General features: G+C 33.4%; 1 protein-coding gene across 2 annotated transcripts in view; it reads right to left on the bottom strand.

The window, feature by feature from the left end:
• LOC106105212 (MOXD1 homolog 1-like) overlaps positions 1 to 23767 on the bottom strand; it is a 52155-nt gene extending 28388 nt beyond the window's left edge. Inside the window, exon 1 of one of the 2 annotated variants that reach the window (XM_013285484.1) lies at positions 23523 to 23767. The gene's annotated coding sequence lies outside the window, so the exon portion shown is untranslated. The remainder of the gene's footprint in view (positions 1 to 23522) is intronic. The other variant, XM_013285485.1, reaches the window with a different exon arrangement.
• Between the last annotated feature and the right edge of the window lie 1467 nt (positions 23768 to 25234).

Genomic DNA, 25234 nt, shown 5'->3' with positions numbered 1-25234 from the left:
AACACATAAAATCTAATTTCGACGTGTGATTTTTTTTAAAACCGAAAAAAGGCGGAAACCTATGAGGTCTAATTCGACCACAAGACCGTTACATCGTAAGGCCAACGCCCTGTCGTTAAGCTATCACCGCTTCCGGAAACAATAACCACAGATAAGTGATTACTAATACGAGAAACCTGATTTGTCATTTATTTGTGCGGTTATGTTGAAAAAAATAATTCATTTTTTGCAACATAAGTTTTTAGTCATAGATGTTCCATCAGTTTCTTATTTTTATTCTAAAGAATGCAAAGATTTTATAAAACTTGTGATACAGTTTTAAGTGATTTTGTAGAGACAAAGGATAGCATTTCTGCCAAAATGACAGGCAAAGATTAAAATCATTTTGTCTAGATCCAAGATATGGAAGAATATGGATGATTGTGTCCAAGAAACCCTTAATTACACAGAAAATTAATTAAATCTGCCTGTGTAATCAGTTATGTTTGTTATTCGTAGCCCAACCCAATGCACACTTCCTTACAGATAAACAAAACACAAATTGGTGTGAAATTTGCATTCATTTGTCGTTAACACTCGAGTGCGTATCGTCTCGATCGCTTATTGATAGTGCAACGGAACCGGATATAACTACGTCTATATACGTCATGGAATCAATTTTGATGTTGCAGTAAATCAGTAACAATGTAACAAAATGATGCGATTTTCGGACTCCAGTGATAAGGTTTTTTTTTTAATATACAAATTGCCTTGACGTTACCAAATCGTCATAAATAACGATGGCAATAAAGATTATTTAAGGAACAATTTATGTTTAAAAACTGGAACATAACTTTTCCGTAGACCAGTTACGATTTAAAATATATTTAAGCAGTGTATTTTGCGAGCATATAATTAAGAAACCCAAATGTGAATAATTCGTGAGAGTTTTTAAATTGTTTTATATTATGCATGTAAATTCGAATTATTTAATTAACTGGAAGACGTTCTATGAGCGCAGCAAGTTTTTCAATAAACACGTAGCCACTGCGAGCGTTGGTGAAACTTCAAATCATGTTTTTACCGAGCCATCCAAAGCACTCGCCTCAAAACTAAATGAACGGTTGATGGACTTTACTGCGGAAATGTTTTTGCGCGTTTCCAAGTTTGCATTTAATTTAAATAACTACCTTATATATTTTAAACATCGAATTAAAAATATCTTAAAAAATAATATCTAATGTCCATGCAATGAAATCAACGATGCTAACATTTACAAAGAAAACATAAACAATATAGAAGTCCATATTTATACAGCAATATAACAGATAGCACAATATTTGAGTTGTCTGTAAAAATAAACAAGGAAGCTGAAACAATATTTATAAAAGCCTGGAAGGCATTTATGATATCCAAAAAGATCGTTGATTTAATGGATCGGCTATCCAGGGTCACAATTGAGTTTGGATCAGAAAAGATTTAGCGGGTTAAGGCCTACGAAGGGATAAATGCTTTATAGCTGAAACGACCCCACAGTTTCCTTAAACTTATTATTATAAACGGTTTTTTTTAAATATATAAAAAATGAATACTTCATATCAGTTAACAGCAAGTCCTGTTAGTGGTTTTCTTCATTTATATTTACCTTATATCTTCATCCCATCTAACATCTTAATAATATTATAAACTTAGTGGAAATTTAGTTAGCTTAGTTTTTAAAACTCTCACGTGAACGAAGTCGCAGGCAAAAGCTTTTATTAAATAAAAATAATGCCACCTATCAAACTTTTAATAGCGTCTCATAATGTATTCATGTTTAAAAGCAATCATTAAAGATACAAACGAAAGAATATTCTCACGGGGGCACGAATACGAGACTAAAATTTAATTGCTCCTGCAGATTTGATAATAGCCGATTGTAAATTCGTAACGGCGTTATAAATATCCATAACTAAATAAGGATGTAGCGAACGATTATTGACCGAAACGAATATTAAATATTAAAGAAGAAGCGTTGTTTTATCTCTATTTTCGTATATATACTGATTTAGTTTGATTAACACATTTTTTATTTAATTTATAACAAAACAGCTTTTTCACGTAAATATTCAAATAAATAAATAATCACAACTTGCAATAGGAGCGAAACAGTAACTATCACTATATCTCAGTGGCTTTTAGTAATTGAGCGCTAACCCTTACTTTTAGTGTAGGTTTTCAGGGGAACACTTGGCAACTCTTCTGTCGGGCAGTTCGAACATCACTTGTTTTATTCATAAATCTGTTGAATATTATCTAACTATTGAAATATTTATTAGGATCTAAGTTATTTTTCATTGTAAATTTTGGCGCCGAGGCAATAAAATATATTAATTTATGACTCAATTCGTTTTAATTTGAGATTTGTTAGAGAGCTTGAATTTGTTGAAAAACTGGAAGAGTGGCGCTTTAAAAAGCGTCTATTCACTAATTCTAATTTTATTATCACTACTTCATATAAATATATAAATATAATGTATCTTTATATGAACTAGTTCTAAATCAAAATAATACGATAGATTGTATAAATATAATTTAATTCTATCTAACTCAAACGGCGCATCACTTTTCAAATGTCTCAAGTCTAATAGCGGGTCACACCTATGACTAAACTATCGCACAACAGTTGTGCGATTGTCGATTGTTTTGCAGCCAATTCAACTGTTTAGTTGGACAACTAAAAATCAAGTAGTGCGCATACCCCCATATAAGTTCATCGGAGAGAAAGCGCGACTAAACAATTGTGCGACAGTTTAGTCAAAGGTGTCCACGCGCACTAAAAGTTAAGGAGTTCTAAATGTAACGGACACTATATTCACTGGGTAAGATTTAAATCTAACCGTGCTGTTCCCCGGATGAAATAATATACTGGTCATCCATCTATATCTGCTTTGAAAAGACTGAGAATAACACTTATTTTAGCCCACCTGATGTCACAATACATCGTGGTTTGATTTAACTTACTAAGGATCTCTAAAGTATCCAATAAACAGCAACCTTTGCGTTCGTTGGAAATTGCAGCTGCATTGCAATATTACAAACGAATGTGCCTCGATTCTAGGAAAATGTATAAATTCACTTTACTGTTAAGATTTTTCTTTTAAGTCGGCAAGTTTTAAATTGCTCCGGTTTCAAAACGATTAAGATTTCTACTGATTCTAGCGCTAACTTTAAACTTTTCGGAACAAAATATCCTTGAATAAGTTTCCCACGTTAATAAAAAAGTACATTAGACCAATTAATAAATATCGAGCAAGCAGTTCTACGCCTAATTGGAGATAATTTGATAAACAAGCGTACAGATGAACATAAGAATCGTGATCCATTCGTTTCCAAGTTCGACTCAAAAGAATTAGCGGCTGCAAGAGAAACTATTTCTAACACCAACACCTGCCGATGGTAAGGCAGATGTTCAACTAGTTCGTGGAATATTTATTCCAAGGACCATCGGTAATTAATTAAAAACAAAACAAGACATTACATTTACAACCGTAAGTAAAGAAAGAGAAAAATACTACATTTGAAAATTATTTAGCTATACTTAGTCAAATATGCGAAAGTTTGGATGAATGGATAGATGTTAGGTGTCTCTAGAACAGCTTAACGAATCCCGATGAATTTTCCACAAATGGAGAACATAAAGAACACATTCCACGGGAACAGAGTTGCGGGCAAAAGCTAGTAGGGAATAGTGACCATAACTAGTAAATATGAATTGAAATTTCCATGATGAAGTAAATACAGCTGGCTAAATGATTTAAATACTTCTTGTAAACTCGGTGCTTTTTACGTGTATGTTTACGCAAGATTACCGTGAGAAATCTCCGCAAACAATCAAAGGACAATAAACAATGAGTATGAAATTAATAAAGCTGACAACGTCTTGAGACAAAGGCGACCATTATCTGCCCACGCGGAAATAGATGACCCACATCGATCGCTTCCTAACAATGCTAGGCGTTTTTATCTCCTAAGAGCTGGCGATATTTATATCAAGGATGCTTCTTCTTTCAAAGCGATAACGTAATCCAACTAAACTTAAACCATTGTTCCAGTAGTGACATCGACAATACTTGAACGTTAAATAATATGTATTAATATTATTATTCTGAGAAATGTTATAATCCAATCATCTCCAAATAGCAAATCTTTTTTTTGTTGAAATTCGAAACGACTTCTTACATTTTTCGGCCTTCGTAGCATTGTAACGTCAGTTCTTAACTACGTTCATCATCATCATCTTTCTTATCCTAGTCCCGTAGGGTCGACACAATAGGTTTTTGTCCTCCAAATAACCCTATCATACGTCATCTCAGTCATCACTCCCTTTTTATCAATTCTTAATTACATTAAAGAACAAAATTCTAGTATATAGGGTTAACTATAGTAATAAAAACATGACTTCATCTAATAATCATTGTAAAATTCCGCAATCTGCAATATTCGCAGATGAAATTTTCTGAGTCACGGATAACGACCTATTCAAGATTATTTCGTAAGCAAGCGACGGGCGCGGTACTAACAGCCAGAAATGCCTAACATCTAAGTATAGGTAATAGCGCAAATATCATTATTTCTTCCTTGCAGAATAAAACTTAAAGACACACAAACAAAGACAAAATTATACAATAATAAATAATACTACATCCTCGTAAAATAACAACACTAAGATGGATGCTAAAATAAGCTTATGAAGACGAGACTTCTAATTTTGTTTTATCTTTTAATCTCCCTAAAATCAAAATTCGCAATATCTCATTTCAATTACGAGTTTTTTTATGGTATACACTTATAAGATAACCTCTAGTAGGAGAAGCCATCACAACCATAAAGCACCAAATTCTGCATGAATCAATCTATAATTAACGAAAATCAACAAAGACTCACATTTTTCGATATTTAATCCAACATCAATTTTAGTTGCTTAAACGAGGTCAAGCGATCTGGAAAATTAGAACTCGTTCAGAAACAGAATAAAAACAAAACTGAAACGCCGCAAAGCCGTTTCGGAACGTCAATTACTTAGCGGAAAAAAAATGTAAACGCATCCAACTTGGAACAGCACGTGCTTTCACGTGAATCATAGCGTTGTTGCTTTTTATCTTAATTTGTTGAAGGAATTTAAAAAACAGTTATCTCGGTACAACTCGATAAAGTTGGAAAGAAGATAACTCGATCGAACCAAGATTAATAATGAAAATCTCCGCTGTTTGAAAGCACCTGCTGCAATTGATTAAGGAATTCATGGTGGAAATATTTATGTTTCGACTAATAGAAACCGAAGAAAATAGATACTGAAGCATGAAAGGGAAACACTGTTACCATGTAATAATGGATGTTTGTTAGAGTTTGTAGCCTAAACGGCTCAACGGATTTCGATGAAATTTGGTACAGATGTAGAGGATAGTCTAGAAGAACTATTAGGCTAATCATCTTAATTTTTTTAATTACACGCGGACGGAGTCGCTTTCGAAAGCTAGTAATTTAATAATTTTAATAAGACTATGTATGTTGTGGGTAATATGTTAGTAATATATCTATAAAATCAATTATTTGTACTTTATATCTTTTGCTGTGTGCTTAACGTGTCAGCTTGTTGGCGGGATCAATGTCCTGCCACCTGCGCCGACGTCACATTCCAAATGCTTCTTGCAAATTCGTTATTTTGATCCATGAAATGGATCATTCATGGCTCTTTTTTGCTGTTTCAGAATTCCTATGGTGTTTATTCTTAAGGTATAGTTTCCATTAAATTTATAATTGGTTAAATAAAGCTTTCCATGCATTAAAATATTTGGTAGTACGGATCTAATACTTAACATGTATTTCAAATATTAATGAAAATAGAATAACCCTTTTTTTTATTATTCGCTAGGCATTCGCGTAACAAGTTCACAAGGTTGTCCCATGAATTATAAATTTCTAAAACAAACATTATAAAGTCAAGACACGTTTATTTATAAATCACTTTTGGAAATTGCTTTCACGCTTTGTGTTTGAAAATGAAAGGAAATATCATCTTGTGACAACCCTAAGCTTAAGGGAACGTGCGGTTGAACTCTCGAAGTAAAATTTGTATGTTTTAAAGGGTAATACGTCAAGTCGTTAATATACACTGGAAAATCTACGATAGCACAGTGCTTAATTCTGTACCTTAGATATTTAATCAGAATCCTAGTAATTGAAGACCCTTTATCATAAAAGTCCTCGCAATAGTCCTCAAAAAAGCCACGGTTTATGATTTAAGCTCTGATATTAAAAACGTGAGCACATGTGAAATTATACTTATTAATTTTAATGAGTTTCTAATATCAAAATTATAAAATTTTGAACAATGACTAATCATCGATTCAATATTAATGTTATTAACATAATGAATATAGCTGATTCATAGGTAATTAATTTAGGACGTCTTGTACCTTTCATTCGCTCACAAACAGCGTGCATTTGCATGAACTCCATTATGAAGCAATCATGTCTCAATTGTTGTAATTTGCCTGTGGATTTCTGCCGTGTCATTGCCTTTGTTCACTAATACATCTGTATTTGATTCTTTATCATTTTATAATAAACATGTATCGTTTAGTAACGATTACTAGCATATGTGAACCTACAATTAGGGTTTATTTGTAAATTTGTAATCAAAAGCTACTTAACAAAATAAAATCAGAGTTAATAAATTTGTTTTACGTTAGCTGACAAAGAAAACATACAATAACTATAGAATTACTGATGAAAAAAAAAATTACTAGAGAAGGTAAAACCAAAAACGTATATTTCTCAATTTTCTTACTAATTATGCTTCATCTGTGTATATTTACGAGTATAATAGACGAAAACAAAAGCAAGATAATAAATTTTAACAGCGACACAAAACTATTAAGGTGAGTCCACACAAAAACATTCGCAATAGCACGCTCAAGAGGAGTGTTACGAAAGGCTCCGCGGACCGTAAACATTCCACCGGCCGCTGAGCATGAGCCACGGCACGGGCAACACAAAAACGTCAACAAAACGTCAACGTAAAACTTCCCCGGCACAGATAATACAGTACTCTTCAAACTCCGCACAACCTTATAACTTTTTTATTAAAAAATAGCGAGAGCGCGCAAAGTTTCGTTACGTTCAACACTTCCAAGGACTATTTCCCTGAGGCATCTTTAATTTAATATATGCAAAATTATATCTTCAAAATTTATTGTATGTTTAGTTCTTAAATCTGATATCATATTAGTGTTGTTTTATTACTACTAACACAGCAGTCAGACTTCGACAAATTAGTGTCTTAAACACATATTAAAGAAAATTACTGTATTTTATACAACCCTTTGTTTTAAATTTCATTTAACATAAAATGGGGTAAATTCATAAACATACGACTTAAATAATAATGAACATTGGAAAGTTAATAAGTAAACACAAGGGAAATCGAAGTATAGTGTATCTTGTAGTGATTTAAGTTAGTTCCTACGTTTAGAGAATAGACAACTTGAACGGATATGAAACCTTGATTGCCATTATCGCAGTACCGGCGTTTGTCAGCCTTCTGGAAGACATTTATCAATTACCGTTGCAGTTTCCATACGTGTAGGCTGGTTTAGTTTTTATTTTGAAGTTGTTTTAAATAAGTACAAGTTGCATTGCTTGATATTAACGTGAAAAGGGAATTTTCTAGAAGTGGAATTACTAAGAATTGAAGTTATTAATTTCTTAATAAGATAAAATAAGCCATGGTAACCGCCAAAATAAAATAAATCAGTGCGTAGATTCAAGCACAATATGTTATCAAACCAACCGTATGGATAACTACAAAGCAACGGACAATAAAGATTTTGGTATAGAATAGAACTCTTAACTAAGAGCGGGCGCACACCTGTGACTAAACTATCGCATAACAGTTGCGCGATTGTCGATTGTTTCACAGCCAATTCAACTGTTTAGTTGCACAATCAAAATTCGAAAAGTTCCGCTCCTCCATATAAAGTCAGGAATCAAAGCACGACTAAACAGTTGTGCGATAGTTTAGTGTGTTCGCGCTCTAAACAACAAATCTATAACTGTACCCAACTGCACAAACGACAGCTGTTATGACTGACAGATGTTCGGTCGCATGCCACCACTTCCATTCTTCACGGAGAGCTAATGGCAACAGTCAGCCGTCCACAATTACAACGCAGTCACTTGTTTCCGATTCGGTGTGCTCGCTATCGTAAATCGTTTATCACCGAGGCAAATAATTCAAAGGGTTAACGCACCGCAGATAGACGTACGCCAGATTCCTTGGAATACTTTCGAAGTTCGATGACTGAATATCGATTCGTGCGTTATTTCAAAACGAAGAATAAAAATAGAGTTCGTATGTTTTACGCAGACGTTACCTTATTCACATCTAGTTACTTTAACAGAATCTCAGTCTGTAGCAGTAGGAAAAATACTAAAATGACTTCAATTTCTGCGACTAATAACTAAAAAAAATAGATTGTGTGAAAGTGGATATGCTGAAGAAGGGAGTGAATTCAGACATATGCTGACAGAGATAAATGAAACCATTGAAAATCCGTAAAGTCTACCTACCCATTATATGCAATTACTTTCGTATTATACTGGTAAAAATATAGTTCTATTTAAACAAAATAAATAACACAAAAGCACTCGGATAATAAATAAAGCTAAGAAATATTTCAAGGAAAGTAATTTATAACGAAATACTTTCCAACACCCAGCGGAAAAAGAAATCTTTTTAAAGAGCTAATTTGTGAATGTACGAAAATTATTTATTTTCTCTCGTTGAAAGTCGGATCGACTGTACTAAGAAGGGAAACGTTTTGGAATGTGAATATCTAACGAGATTTACAAAATTGACATGAATTTTTATTTTAGTCCTGGTTGAAAATAAACATTTTTTATTCCATTTTTTAAAAAGATAAATGGCAATATATTAGCATACAATGCAATATAATTTTTAAAAATTGCAATTGAACTATTAATTTCAATACAACGAGTTCTTGGCTAGGACCCTTAGAAACCAAACGGATGATAAAACAGAGAAACCAAAAACATGTCAGAATATGGAACAAAGTTTGTTAAAAGAATATAGTAGTGCTATAAAATTGACTCAGACTAAACAAAAATTAGAAGATAAAACAAAACTAAATTAACCAAACAAGTTAAACCCAGACAGACAGCAATAAACTCGACCCCGCCGCAAACATGAGTAATGTTACGCGCAAAAACCAGCTAAAATATTTCACAAGCAATGCATCATACTAAATCACAGTATCGAATATGTTTCATATATGATCCGATGCTCTGTGGTTTATTTTTATAAATCGACGACTAGTTTTTGTTCGACTCACGCGGTTCGATGTGGCCAGTGAGGTTTCACATCCTCTCTTTTTTGCTACACGCCGATCATTCGCTCCACATTATAAATGGATTCGTACATGAGATCTGAAGAATATGCTACTTCCTCTTTATATCATAAAGATAAAAGATATATTGCCAATTAAATTTTTATACTTTGTGGGTACAAGAACGCAAAGGAAAATATATCTGATGATCAAAGACTACAGTTAACTTTTAATAAACGGAAAGCTACAACTACGAGATGTTGTTGGCTTAAAAGACTATTAAATAATTCGCAAATATAGATATTTTCAGTATCACGGTGGATTTTTACTGGAAAAAATATTCATTTGTTATAGAGAATAATATTTCTGGTATTAATTTGTACATAATTCTGTTGAAAAACAAAGTACCCAATCTAAGTCAGAGAAAAAATTACAATTTATGTTAGATTTAAAATCTTCTTCTGTTTAATGAGTACAATTTATATCCGCATATTATTCAGAGCGTAGAAACTTCCCAAATTATTTTAATGATTATTTGCACGCAATATAAGAATTGATTAAGAGAAAAAACCGGACTGTCAGCTTTCTTAGCGGCCTCTGAGGACTGCATTCTATCAGGTAAGACGTTCACTTCTTTAATAAAATGCAACATAAAAAGCGATTTATTTCTTAGAAGAAATGTCGGTTCGAACATCGATCTGTGTAGCTTCGAAAGTAAAGGAAATGACTTTCGTTTATTTGTACATTTAGATAATTGGTTTTATAGAATTTATACGACTACGGGCTGTTGCCCGCGACTTCATCCGCGTGGTATTAGAAAACATACGAACTATATAAATAACAAAAAGCTACGTATCCTTTGGGAACCGGAAATTTCTCGGGGATGAAGCTTATCCCATGTATACTCCAGACTTTGTTTTACATCTGTGCCAAATTCAAATAAGATATGTTGAACCGTTGCAGAATGATCGAGCAAACATTAAAAAACTAAATTAATGAATCCCACGGGAACCGTAACTTATCCCGGGATAAAAAGTAGCCTATGTGTTCTTCCAGACTATGCTCTAAACTTGTGTCAAATTTAACGGAGATCCGTTCAGCCGTTTAGGCTACAAACGCTAACAAACATCCATCCATCCATCCATCTAAACTTTTGCATTTATAATATTAGTAAGAGTAAGATTAGTAAGAAGTAAGATAAGATTACGAGTATATTGTAAGTATGAATCGAGTATTTCGAATGACAAAATTAAATTGTAGAGCTACAAACGATGTTTTTGGTGCATGATATTGTATACTTCAAGTCTCTATAACTAGATAAGAAAATTACAAACTTATAACTAACCTCGAACTTTCAAAGTTGTTCCTTTGGGAGCTCAACCATATTACCTCGGTTACATTTTAGTTGATAGTCATAATACAGATTTATGCTTAAATTCTAAAAAAATCGCGAGGATACGTGCCTTGGTATTCTGGATCAAATTAAAAAGCTAGCGCTTGCTACAGGCTTGAATTGCAACATCAGGCAGAAGAGAAAAGTACTCTTATACCTAAAGTGACTTCTAAAATGCGTTTTACTAAATCTCAGTAAACAGAAGCAATTCAGTTTGACCTTCAAACAAGGTTTTCTCAGATTAGATCAAAATAATTTCTTAAGCCTAAGGTGCGAATTTGCAAGACCGAAACAAGCCCGTAATAATGACCAGCTCACTAATCAATTAACAAAAGGCACTTTTACGATGAAAACGTGAGAAGAATTCAACATCGACTAAGATATAATTGAAGCGTGTGAAGCGTAGAAATTGATTGTAAGACCTTCACAAGTATATACTAAGAATGTGTTTGTTCCGAAGATATCTAGGTGTAGTAGCGACTGATAGTTTCTTTGTCGCATTGATTTCTAAAGCGATAATAATGAGTCAATCTTTATGAGACATCTAGAAAACTCCTTTCATTGTACCTATGTTTAGTATTGTGAATAAAGTAACGTGAAATATTTAGTACAATTGCTACTAATTTTTTTCACAAGACAAGTGATAAATGTCTAATGATCTCTGTAGCTTCACAGTAGGTATAAATATTGTCGTATGTAAATTTTTAAGATTCACAGTAAATAAAGAGTTAATCGTAATTCAATTTTATCGAATTCGATTTGCAAATCTTTAGAGACTTGATAGGCGTGTATTAAATACATTTCCAAGGTTCTCACAAAAGCAGTATACGATTTTGTGTCCCAAAATAAATGAAAACCAACTTAACACAATTAAAGTGGATACGCGATTTAGCGATAAGTAAACTAACATCAAACTTACGCAATGGTATTAAAGATTATTATTTATTGTCCGTAGTCTTAAACCGTTGTAACATATCGTAAGGGAAATGCTCCATTCATTGTTAGTGCTCCCGTGATATTTATATTTCGTGTTATGCAAGATTCTATCTTATGTGTAGAGTGGAAGATTGAAAATGAAGAATTGTAAATTTCGGCAGTTAAGGTTATTAGCAGCTCGAAACGGGAACGGACGTTACAAAAAAGGGGCAAGACGGGAACACACCTGTCAGTAGTGTTGCCAGTTTTTGAAGAGGACGGGTGAATGGAGGTCGGGACAATGCCTTGTTTGAATTATGAATTTCGTATTTTTATTACGTTCCTTTTCGTAAATAAGAATGTTACCATCACCCAAGTTTAAATCAACTTTGTAAAAACGGCAATACTTGATATCATTACGTGTGATCACATATTAAGCTAGATTCTTTTTTACAACTTAAAAATCTACAACATTAAATTAATTAAATCACTGCAAAAAATTCCGTCTACTTTTTCTACACTTCTTTCTATCGCACCCATGAAACACCAAAAAAGGTAATCCACACACCCACTTAAGTGTATCGAAAAATAAACGATAACAAATGAAAGATAATAATAATATAGATCGTAAACTAGATTAGCGTCATCACATCATACCTCGTATATCGTTTGTGTATAAAATCAGCTCGTTACGTTACATCATAACCAGTCGAGGCGGATCAGTCAACAAACTGCGCCATTCATGCGCCCACGGCGTCGCACGCGCATTCCGTACAAACACGGGACTTTGTCGTACACTTCCATGAATTTGGATTTTGAGTTCGACAAGATTCGAAACCACGAGTGTATTCCTCGTGGTACACTTAGATTGATGAATCAATATCTTTTATTACAGTGTTTTGTTTCTGTTTAATTTCACATTGATGTCAGAATTAAAAAAAAGTTCCGTTTGTCGGATAAATACACAAGTTTGCGTGCATATTCATGATTAGGAATAAATCAAGAGAATTTATACTAATACAAATAATAATGTTATAAAATTATAAATGCGAAAGTTTAGATGGATGGATGGATGGATAGATGGATTTTTGTTAGAGTTTGTAGCCTAAACGGCTGAACGGATTTCGATGAAATTTGGTATAGATGTAGAAGATAGTCTGGAAGAATACATAGGCTATTTACTTTTTTTTAATACCACGCGGACGGAGTGGCAAGCGAAAACTAGTAATGTTATAAAAAATATTAAAAAAACTCAAAAACTAATGGATCGAATTCTTGCACCATTGCAAAAGCCATGTTATAAATAAGCTTACAAATGTAAAATCAGTAATCTATTTTAGCACAGCATTAAGATTCAAACGGCAATAAGCAGTCATAAAATTGGAGTGGCAGTGTACCTTTATTTCAAACGAAACACTATCCCAATCTTAATATTCACACAGACCTCTAAACCGATGCTACTCTATTTCGTATTCGTATGCTACGTAGGATTTGCATAAAGCTTACCTCAGTTGATGATGAGAGAATTCGTAATAAGTCCGCCCTCTGTTGCTAATATCGAGACTTGTATGGTAATGATAGAATAATCCAGACAGAGAATTAAATTCCCTTACCAGTTAGTATCAAATATCATATCCCATATTGTACGAATCTAAATAGGTACAAAATAAATGTCCTCTGTCTTAGAATTATTTAGACGTCTTCAGCTTAGTCATGCGGTCCTTTTTGAGTTCATCTTTTGCTATGTAGGTGGGAATTTCATATGAAAAACTTTTTGTTGCCAGCCAAACTGTGTTTTAACTATAGTGAATATTGCCAGTATGCAGAAAATATGAGAAACGCACTTATAAGCAATTAAAAACTTTTTCTGTTCGTTCTAGAATATTTAATAAAATTACTATAAAACAAAATCATCAAATATTTAACAAACAACCTGAATTAATTCTTTATGTTTCGTATCATATTTCGCAAGTTGAAAAATTTTGCCTAACCTAGTATTGACTTGTTATGTATGTGTTTTTGTTAAATTTTTATTTGGACGTTAGACGTTCTTTTTCCTTTAGAATAATACACAATAATCCTTTAATTTACGTACCTATTAAATACAGCTTTTGTCCTCTTCGTCCGTGCGGTTTTAAGGTTAAAGTGCTCTGGTACCAAATTTCGCATCTTTGGAAGCTTGGCACAGGATTTCTACAAAGATTTGATTCGTGATATTTTAGTATGTGTAACTTCAGTCTTTTAACTAAAATCTGGCGGAACAGAAACACGATTGAACAAACTTTTCAGGATAGATTTTAAAATTTGAAAATGTGCCTAATTATGTAAAAATGTTTTAGAGATACGTTGTAGCGCGCGTTCATTCATGAATCCCATTTAAAGCATTGGTTAGCACAACTTATAACTATAATATGATAAAATCAAAAACAAATTGTATCCAACTAAAGAACACTGCGCTTCGTTTTACCATTTCAATAAGAGACAAATGAAACAAAACTTAAACCCGTGGAGCCGTCCCGTCAGAAGTAGCGGAGGCTGTCATTAGACGAAATCCCAGCAATCACTTATCATCAAGATATGAGAAGCGCTTACAACGCCTTAGAGCACATCGCTCACTAGTTAAAAAGAATATTGAATATGCCAAAACCATTGGATCTGTTTAAATACAGATATTATTTATATTAAGTTGTTGTATAAAGGAAAAAAAAAACTTTGTGAACATAGTTAGAACAACATTTCTTTAATATATGACAGAATAGCTTTACCGCGACTCTAAACGGTATTTAAAAAACTTAATAAGGTATAGTGATCTGTCACTTCAGATTTGTTAAATTTCGTCAATATCCGTTGAACCGTTCTGGATATACCTACCTTCTAATAAACAGCAATCTAACTAAATTTTCGCATTAAGAATATTCTATAGTATTTTTTATTTGAAATAAAATATACAAATAACACCAATTCAAAATCATTTATTTTATTAGATTCGTAAACATAGAATCCTATAGAGTTATATAAAGCAGCTATCACGAAAGATCGACTAAATCCTTAATCCACACAACAAAATCTTTTACCTTCAGTTATTAAAGCTTATACAGTATGTTATAAATATTTCGTAAACCATTCCCTCAGTAATACGAATAATCGACACGCGAATACATTTCGGCAAAGCGGTGAACGGTAGCGTTTTGACAAAAAAATGTTCTTTTTATATTTGCTCCAAAACATATGTGAAGGATATCCGCTCTTGAGCCACAAGGGGTCATTATGTGAGAGCGAACCATGCTACACGGCAATGAAGAACCCTATTATAAAAATTACGGCAACAAATAATAATTTATTACGAAAAAAACCTATGCAAAATGTTACTGCTTTGCAATTTATGGATAAGATAGGAAAGGGTAATCCTTTTCTATAAAAATGCAATCATTGGTATCATCATCACCGGCTCTATACGTCCCCACTAAGGTGCTTGGAGTCTATGCTAAGTAAGGGGTGACTAGGCCAAGGGTAACATCGAATTGTACAAATAGATCATCCTAGTCTTTCCCAACTTGGGTCATTATAATGTAGATATTTTCAACAATAAACTCTACATAGTATAATGCTAACAACAAATAAAATTATCATAACAAAATACAAAATTAGTTCCACTTAAACATTTATTTGAATCGGTAGCCAGTCATAGAATTACGGCCGACCTGTTAATAAGATACTTCCTCCGAAAAAGATTAAAACCCGCACGAGAGAATGAATCGCTCGGATAATTTGAAACTGGATACACAATGGAACAAGTTCCGACGCTCGTAAACTTAATGCTTTCGGACTTATATTAACTTTTTAAAACGAAAAGAAATTACGCTCCTAACCAGAATTCGGTCGGATGCCGAATTATGTTACGATAGCTCTTTTTAATCTTCTTTCTCGACGGCTAACTATTAAATTATCCAGGAGTCTTTAAACTTTCTGTCTCAAGGACAATAGTTTTTCGGCCTTACCAAAAATATTGTAATATTTCTCGAGCATTTTCATACACAACCAACTAAACTTTTAGCAAATGAGAAAACTTAGACTGCGTTAGTATCTGTCTTAAACAACTTTTTAATTGTCATATTACTTTTTCTATACACAGTAATTACATGGCTAACCTTTGCACCGCCGGTGACGGTCTAATCGTCCCCTAGCAACCTTTTTCACCACTCATTAAACTTTTATTAAAATACTTGACGATTATAAACGAAGAAAACCGTTATTCAATAACAACACTGTCAGTGGTCTTTCGTCAACGGGTAATGTAACTAATTAAACAATCCATATGGCTTAATTGACGGGACAACCGACAAACAAACGATATGGGATCAGTCAAGTTCACGACACGTATGAACCAGTCACGACATGTCTCCTTTTGAAATCAGATGTTAATACACATGAATCATGCACATGTTCTCTTAAACGCATTTAATTGTAAGGATAGGGTTGACAAAAAAAAGTACTGGGAACCGTAAAACATTTTCGTGTGGCAGCCCTAGTGGCAATATACGTTCTAATCAACACATATTTATACCTCGATATTAATGTCGAAACAAAAAACAAATGTCGACTCCAACCGAGCGTAGTAGTCAAGCTTCAAAGGTTTCAGACAGCGTAGTTTTTAGGTTTCCCTCCTTCCGTTGGACTTTATGTATTTATGATTTACAATTGTATGTAATTTAATAAATACAAAATTAAGAAAAATCAACCAACTAATCTGTTTAATAATTTTATGCACTAAAGTATATTATGTATAGATTGTGTAAAAGAAGCAACGCTTAAGAAGGGAGTAAATTCAGATATGACGGCTGATAGAGATGTAGGGAAGAGTAATACCGTGCCGACCCTCAGGGAATAGGGCAGGTTGAAGATGATGACCAAATCTATTCTTTTAAAAAATTCGCTTTAAATATAACAACACACAGATACCCTTTGTTGTTATAAAACTTTTATATAACTCCGCTTGGATAAGACGCTATATTAAAACGAAGTTAATTTATTCCGGGTAGTTAATTCAGCAAAACAAATCTCCACAATGTTCTCGAACTCGGCAACGTTCCTTTTGTTAAGATTGCTTTATAAAATAAAATTAGCGGTCCAATTTTGTACCGTCGGTTGCGGAAATGTTACAAATTCTGTTATCTCATGTTGGATCGCGTACGATTTGAAAAGGCGGATGGTAACACTTCGAGACATTCATTACCCTATACGGATGCAAATATACCGCAAACGTTTTAATTTCGTGAGAAACACGGCGAAAAAATCATGAATAAATTACATTCCGACTTTTAATGGTCGACATACATACATATAAAGTCTCTTAACTTGTATTACTATGCGGCTTTACGTGAATTTAACACTAAATAAGTGTATTTTGACAATAACAGTATCTTACTATTTACAAATTGAGTGCTAAGTAATACAACTAAGTTTACGTAATAATATATAATTATTCCTAGACAAATAAATTTAAATCATAATTTGATATTACAGAAATAATATTCATATACAAATAATAACAAAAATTACAAGTAAATTCCCTAGAAACATAGAGCTGTAGAAATAAAAGTTGGCCGCCATTTTGCGAAACAATTCCCCTAAGAATTCTAAAGTCCCAGCCACTCATAAACAATGCAGAGACCTAGTTAAACTCTCGTTCTGATTCCTTTTAAACCGTCATATCCTTGTTACTTAGCACCTCGGCCTCTCCCACGGCGTTTATAAATATTCTCCCAACTAGGAGAGGAGCTATTTGAGCCTTTTTGTTTGAATGGCTTAAAAATGAAGCAATTAAAGTACAATGACCTTATTAAAATCTCCAGTCTCTAAACAACTCAAATCATACTAATATTATAAATGCATAAGTTTAGATGGATGGATGTTGCAGTTTGTAGCCTAAACTGCTGAACAGATTTCGATGAAATTTGGTACATATGTAGAGGATAGTCTGGAAGAAGACATAGGCATACTCACTTTTGTTTTTTTAATTTTACGCGGTCGGAGTTGCGGGCGAAAGCTAGTTTTATTCAATAAGTTTAACTTTTAACACAACCGGTTTATGAAATCAACTTCAAAGGACAACAAAATAAATCTTTTCTGCTAACTGCATTTCTTTTTTCTTGTAACAGGATACTAATTCATAAAACGTCTGATTCTAATGTACAAGATAAAATGACAGACGATGCAATTAAGTTCTTTTGATCATCGGAAGCTCGAGCCTTTGTATGCAATCGAGATTCATAACCGTCCACTTCTCATTGCGATTATTTATAATTAAGGCCGTTCGAACAAAGGCATGTAAAATAATAAATAAAACAGCAAATAACAGATTTATATTTAAACTTTGAAGAGAGCCACGTTTTACAACACCCACGAAAGTTTTAACAATCCAATCTGTCTTCAATTAGATTTGTTTTTGAATGATATTGTAGACTTTTATCTTATAAATTTTGGCATAGTTAATCTACTTACCAATCTGTACCTAAAATTATTATCAAAGGCAAATTATACGTATCATATAACCGGACAATTCAATTTCAAAGCTGAAAGCTAATTAAATTATTACTAATCTCATACAAGGTATATCGTGCCCCGTGTAAATCATAACCAACAAAGCAATTGCTGTGATTGATATAACCCGAGCGAGCGGGGTCGGTCAGCTCTTGAACCCGTCTCGTCCAACACGTCATCAGTCTGCATATGACGTAGTACTGGAATACTTTGACTGCTGACATAATGACCTAATTCTCAATTGTTTACCAGTAACTCAACGGTTTTTAAACAAACCGCGAAAGGTTTTTTTATAATATAAGGTGGCAAACGAGCAAGCGGCCACCTGAATTCACCGAAATGGAAATCGACCGCTGCCCAAAAACATCCGCAGTTGCAGATGCGTTGCCTACCCTTAATTGACGGAGGAGACGCACATAAAGAGGACATTTCCCCTTCCCATGCGTCTCCTCCACCGTCAAATTTACTTTTCCTTCCCATCCTTTCCTCTTAAGAAAGGGTGGATAGAGAAAGGGACTAAAATTAGGCCTCCGGCACCACACTCGTCTTATGAATATTCAGCTTACTTGTTAATTGACTATTTTTATATACCAATGTTTCTTTGGTAAAATAACTTTATAAAATCGCCATTATAATCGCTAGGTAGAAAAAGCAATTGTATATTTGAAGAAAATGTTTGGAGATTCTTTTGAGACGAGTCAATAAACCTTCAATATCTTCAGACAAAACGCTTCAATCTCAAGAGCACTTTTATGTGAGTAGTCTTTCTTCGATTTTTTTTTTCAAATAAAATATCGATTATGCAATGTCAAAAAACATATTATTAAATGTAAATTTATGGTAACAGTATATTTGTTGAATTTTCTTTTCTTTCATTGAAATAACTTGCACACTTATAAGTGTATTTATTGATTTGAACGAAATACCAAATTCAATAAAGTCAAAGTCGATCATAATGTGTGATTTTTACTCTCTTCGAATGACAAAATACATATTATTTAGAGCGTGCGCACACGGTTGATTCCTATTGATTATATGATGCGCGCACTACTCGATTTTTAGTTCTGCGACTAAACACAGGCTGCGAAACAGTCGACAATCGCACAATGCGATGATTTAGTCAAAGTTGTGCGCCCGCTCTTAGTGAGAGTACTCTATGCGCTTTTAAATTAAAAATAACAACAGAAAGTTGAACTAATCTCCGCACGGTAAAAGGAGGGTAATGTTTATCGCGTGTCTGTGAATCAATGAATTTGTTTCACTCTACATACTGAGTTACTTTATATTTAACGACGTAAAGTAAAACGAAAAATTAATGACAATGTCTATAGTAGATTAAGTTGATATACTATCCTATATTCAAGAATTTATTTCGCCAATTCTCGTACACTATAGGGCCTCTCGAACACTGCGTAAATTCATCAGATGCTATCTACTGCTAGTAACCATAAAACAAAATTGAATTGAGACAACACTATTCGTAATTCGTTCCGATCTGTTCTACAAACTTTATTTGTCACAATTGAGTACAACATAAGTAATCAATCAATAGTTGATAACGATTAAAATACCGAACTTTTTTCTCATTTATCAAATTTTGTCATATAAAAGTTGGCTGGACGCCAGTATAAGCTTATCTCATAATTTAGATGACGAACTACAACAATATTTCAATTAACGCACGTTCTTTAAGATTAAGAATGTGGATATTGTTAGTATGTGTCAGCAAAATCTAATTTAAATTACTTCATAAGTAATCAATAACCCTGTTAATGAATTACTATATAAAACAGTATTGAAATACACGCCATTTGACCCGGAAACATTTAAAGAATTCTCTACTGAGCGTACCATGTGTATTCTCGTAAATAGAAGAAACTAGCTGTTCCCAAGCGACTTCGTTTGCATAAAATTATGTAAATTTTGTTTTATTGTTTACATATGTCAAAATATCAATTGAAAATGTCAAAATGACATGACGATGGCAACCTTGCTGCTTTGATGTTGGCAGCAACTTATTGTGTCTTTCCCACATTAGGGTTTTTATCCAAAACATTTACCGACTCAGTTTATTGGCCTGAAAATATATAGCCTAAAGCGTGACGTATGTGTAGGGCTTTTCATTAAAAAATGAGTATTTCAAAAATATGCCCTAATTGCTGACATCTTAGGCAACAAAGAAGTGTGTGTTTACGCTTTATTATAATAGTATAGATTACTCACTTCGTAATTCTTGTTTCGACAATCGTAAATTTCACAGAACTCACAACTGTATGAGTGTATAACTAGGCATCTGAGTCACTCGCTCTGCTATTTAGGTATGCGATGAAAACTAAAAATACAGCGTTTAGATCGACGGGGGTCGAGGCCGAGCCCGCAATGACGGAGTCAACGGCACTGCTGTTAGTGTGGCCATGCCTTTATACATCGTCTTTCATTTGCATAACTATCAAATTTCCCGAATTAAGCTTTACCTATTTTAAGGAGATTTGTTCAAGTGAAAGGCAAAAGAAGGCGAATTCGCTGCAAAAGTTAGCTGTAAATAAATTACGTCAGACGTTAGACGCTTGAATGAAACTCATCTTTTCCATTATTTTCGACTTATAAAATTGTAACAAAAAAGATAAAAGAATTTGTCACGGCAACGACCAGGTACTTGAAGTTCGCAGGTAGCCGAATTTTATGAATGAAATATTCTTTTACGTTTCTTTTCATGCATATTCTAGAGACAATAATTTATGAACTTTTGGAGAGTACTGTTTTACAATGTTATTTATCTCATTGTAAATACATACTTGAGTAAAGCAATGTGGTTTTTGTAATCACGTGCTCTTCGGTCGTTGTCCGATCGCTACTTATTTTTAGACAAATTCTATTTCATTCAAAAATGTTTGGCCCATCACAAAATCTTATCCGAACAGATACAAAAAACTTAAGACTTAATAATGAATTACCTTTATTTGATTGATTTGTTTTTTGCAAAAGTGATATTAATTTCTTTAAACTTTCGTGAGACATTATTATAACTAACTAGCTGTTGCCCACGACTTCGCTCGCGTGAAGTTTAATAGTTCAAAACTTACGTTCGCCCCTTTTTTCAACCTATTATCTAAAGTATTAAGTTAGTAGTAATATACGTTATATTAGAAATCTACTGCGGAAAAATAGCAGTTAAACGAGTTATAAAAATGATATTTCTAAAAAAAAAATCTATTCTTTAAAAACAATAGTCTTTATATTTTCCGCAATGCGATAAAATTATTTATCTCGCAAAGTATAAATGTTTTGCCGGGTTCATAATTTGCTTTCAGACTGTTTTTTCCTTGATAGTAAGATATATTCACTTCAAGCATCTAACAACTGACAAGCTCGTTAACTTGTGATAATAGAATCACGTAAGGTTTTTGCACACTTCTATGACTCATATATTAATAATTGTATATAGGCATTTTAAGGTGGCGGCAGGCCAGTACCTCCCGCCAGAATGGCACGCTATTCCAATACTTCTAAATGACATTGACAGATGTCAAATAGGAACGGGAATATGCCAATAATCTAGTGTTGCGCCAATCCTCCAACGCAGTACTGATTTTTTTTCTTGAATTAGGTATGAACTGTATCCCGGAAAGAATGCAACAAGGTGTGGCCTTAAGTTACTGTAGTAGAGGTGAGTTCTGAGTTCTAAGCCTAATGCGTAGTCCTGGTGCAGAGATCCAGGACTCTTTATTCGCAGTTTAGGATGGCCAACGAAGTTGTTCTAGTAAGTTAAGTCTCATAGGGCCCTGTCTATTCCCCAGAAGGCAAGATATTTTATGAAGATCTCTCACCACCATACAAAAAATGGCTATGAAATAAGAAATGTAGAAATAAGCCACGTACGAACATCGAGTGTTTAACACATATCAACCCATCCAACGACAAAAGTTACATATCTTAATAGGTCCTTTCATAGGATTTCTATACAAACTCATGGTCACCATAGTCAGCAGGAAGTCAGTATTTAGCTTATCTGGAGGGCGCGACAAGTATCCGAGGCTTGTTTACCTGCTTATAACACTTTTGTTCGAACATAACCGCTATTATTTTCGACCTTCACACCATTGAGAATTGCACAAAACTTTTTGCATGTTTTTAAAGATATCTTCCTTAAACAAATAAACAGTTTGCCTTTTTGTCTGAGTTTTATACGTATTCCCATTTCATTATATCTTTACATTATTCTTTATTCTACTATTTTAAGTGGCAACACTTCTGTTAGTAACGAAGTGTTGACGAGTTTTAACGACGATGTTGATCTCAAAAAGCAGTTTGCTAGATTGCATGTTTCCCTTATTAAAAAAAAAAAAAACAAAAAGATTAACGTTAGTGCAGAGTTGAGATCAAATAATTTAAAATAACGTTTGCTATAAATAACCCTTTACTTAAATCTCAAGTATACAATAGCGTATTCACATAGCGTTTAAGATGCATCTATTCGTTTTAACTAGCTGATACTGTTACTTTAATTATGCGACCGAATGAAAAACACAGGTGCTGTTAGATTCGCAGGCGTAGCCGGCTGAATAATTATTGGTGCTTGTGAGAGCTCTATAGTCCAATTAAAGTGCATTCGACCATAATCTTCCGTAATAAAAAGTCGATATTGAATTCATAATTAAATAAGAGTAGGTAATTATTAATTAATGTGGAATATTTCCTACAATTAGATGAAGTTGGGTATCAACTGATTAGCAAATTTAAAGATTTAATCCATTCATCATTCATCTCTAATCTCTACCGTGAAGACTCACAGATTATATACGTAAAAAGTGTTGCCATTTTAATGATTAGCCTCAATCTGCGTTTTGTTTAGTAAAAAAATCTATTGTATTCTAAAATTACCCAATAGTATATTGTTAATTATTACGAACAATCAAATTAAAATTTCAATAAAAATGCACCATGTTAGTTTTTTTTATAAACGTATAAAACAAAAAATTCTGCTTTAAATCCACTTTTACTAAATAGATCTACTTTAACAGAAACTCAATATATGTCATATTCCAATGCAGACATTTTTTAAAACCTCTTATTTTATACATAACCTAAATAACAGTTGCAAAAGCACAAAATAATTCGTGCAATGTTTCCTTGTTTTTGGTTAATTTAACAAATTACTGAATAAAACACATTACAATTCAATGCGGGTATGGTATAAAATGAACATTTCTACATTATTACGAAGGTTTTGCAATTAGATGTTCAAAAAATAAATCAAAGCCAAAGTCTGGCCGGTGTACGAAAAAAAAAACAAACGAAATACTCACTCACAATCGCGAATTCCTTGCACAAGTTTTTTTCACTGAAATGTCACCATTCCTTGGGAATATTCATGAAATGTGTAATACAAAAATATAAAACGCTAACTTGTAATTATTGCACTAAACAATTTAATTCACTTGTTTATTTACGTGCGTAAATATGACAGTTCATTTAAGGTTATGTCGCACAGCGCATGCGCGTAAACACAATCACTTCTATGGCGGCCAGCGCTCAACTGAACTGACTCGCATAGACGGTGAACGAGTTTCGTAAGCCGGCGGTGAACGATTTTGAATACGGGGAAGGTAGGGGAAGGGATCGAATGGAGGAAACCATGGGTTGCATGTGTTTATAAGGACGGAATGTAATTGTTATTATACCAATGGGGGTAGATAATTATTTAAAATTTAATTATGATAATGGTATATTTTGTTACAATGACCTCTTCATTTGAAGTATGACATGCTTATTAGATTTGACTATAGTTTTTATCGACTTCTAGACTTCGAAACAAAACAGAAGGTTTCGGCCTAATCCATATTAGTACCTACGTAGTTTGGATTATGTGTTTTTAGTTGATCTAGATTATTTTTTTAGTCTTGATTAGATTTTGTTCTTTGAGCTTAAAATCATAGAGTAAAAACAAATTTAAAATAACTCGGCCCAATTCTATAAAATAAATATTCTCTTCCAGAGAAATAATGAAATTAACAACCCGTTTTACGTTTTACCGAGCAGACATCGCTTTATAAACGTTCCCCTAAAACCGAACACACAAAATTAAACTTACTCTATTCATGTTAAAGTTGTAAACCGCTTGTATTACAAGTTCGTGTCACTGGAAAGGTGTAGGGGTTGTCTTTTATTTTCAAACAGGATATCCTGGGCAGCAGGGCGCGCCGGTTTCCGAATGTACGCTTCATTACAGTGTCGGTGCTATAAAAAACTCAGCACGTGTGCAAGGCAAGTGGGGATGAAAAAACACCCAAAAGCTGATTCATCGCTAACAAGGCAATGAACATTGTAAGGTTTCTGTATCAATCACTTGAAAAAAGTTATACGAAGTGCTTAGACAGTCAGCTGTTTCCGAACAGCTGATGGTTTTTGTAATACATATGCTGACATTTAACAACGCCCTAAGGCTATTTCTCATACAAATCTACACTAAGTGGGCTCCTTTAACGTCTCTGAGTGTGGCAGTTAGAATGTCTTTTTAATATTGCATTCATAACATCCATTTACTCAAGAAATGCCCAGTAAGGTATAAAAACAATGTATTTAGTTCCTTAGCAAATGGCTCTCATCTTTAAGAGGGTAAACAAAGCGTTTCTACGCCGGTTTGAAAAGGTACTCGCAGAAAAAAGTGCTCGTGCCATCCACTTGAAACGTAATTATTGCTGCTATAATAGGATTTACGAGTTCGTTCGATTCTTTGTGTTGTATCGTCATTATTATACCATTGTTTTAACATTTACCCAAATACTTTGACTCGTATTAGAAGAGAAGAATTGCAGATTTGTTTATTGGCAAGTGTTATATGATCATTCATTGATATAGAATTTATCGAAACGAATTTTGCTTGTTGAAATAGTTATTATTATTACTAGGCAAGTTTTACCTTTACAAGAATGTCCTGCATACAGCATGCCACTATTATTGTTCATAGTTTTTTAATTTACTATTAACAGTACTGCTAAAATAAGACCTTTTCTATCTC

This window comes from Papilio polytes, unplaced genomic scaffold (genome assembly GCF_000836215.1).
Source record: "Papilio polytes unplaced genomic scaffold, Ppol_1.0 DF823177.1, whole genome shotgun sequence".
NCBI lineage: Eukaryota > Metazoa > Arthropoda > Insecta > Lepidoptera > Papilionidae > Papilio > Papilio polytes.
The sequence above is the reverse complement of the archived record's forward strand: the minus strand, read 5'-3'. Positions and strand labels throughout refer to the sequence as shown.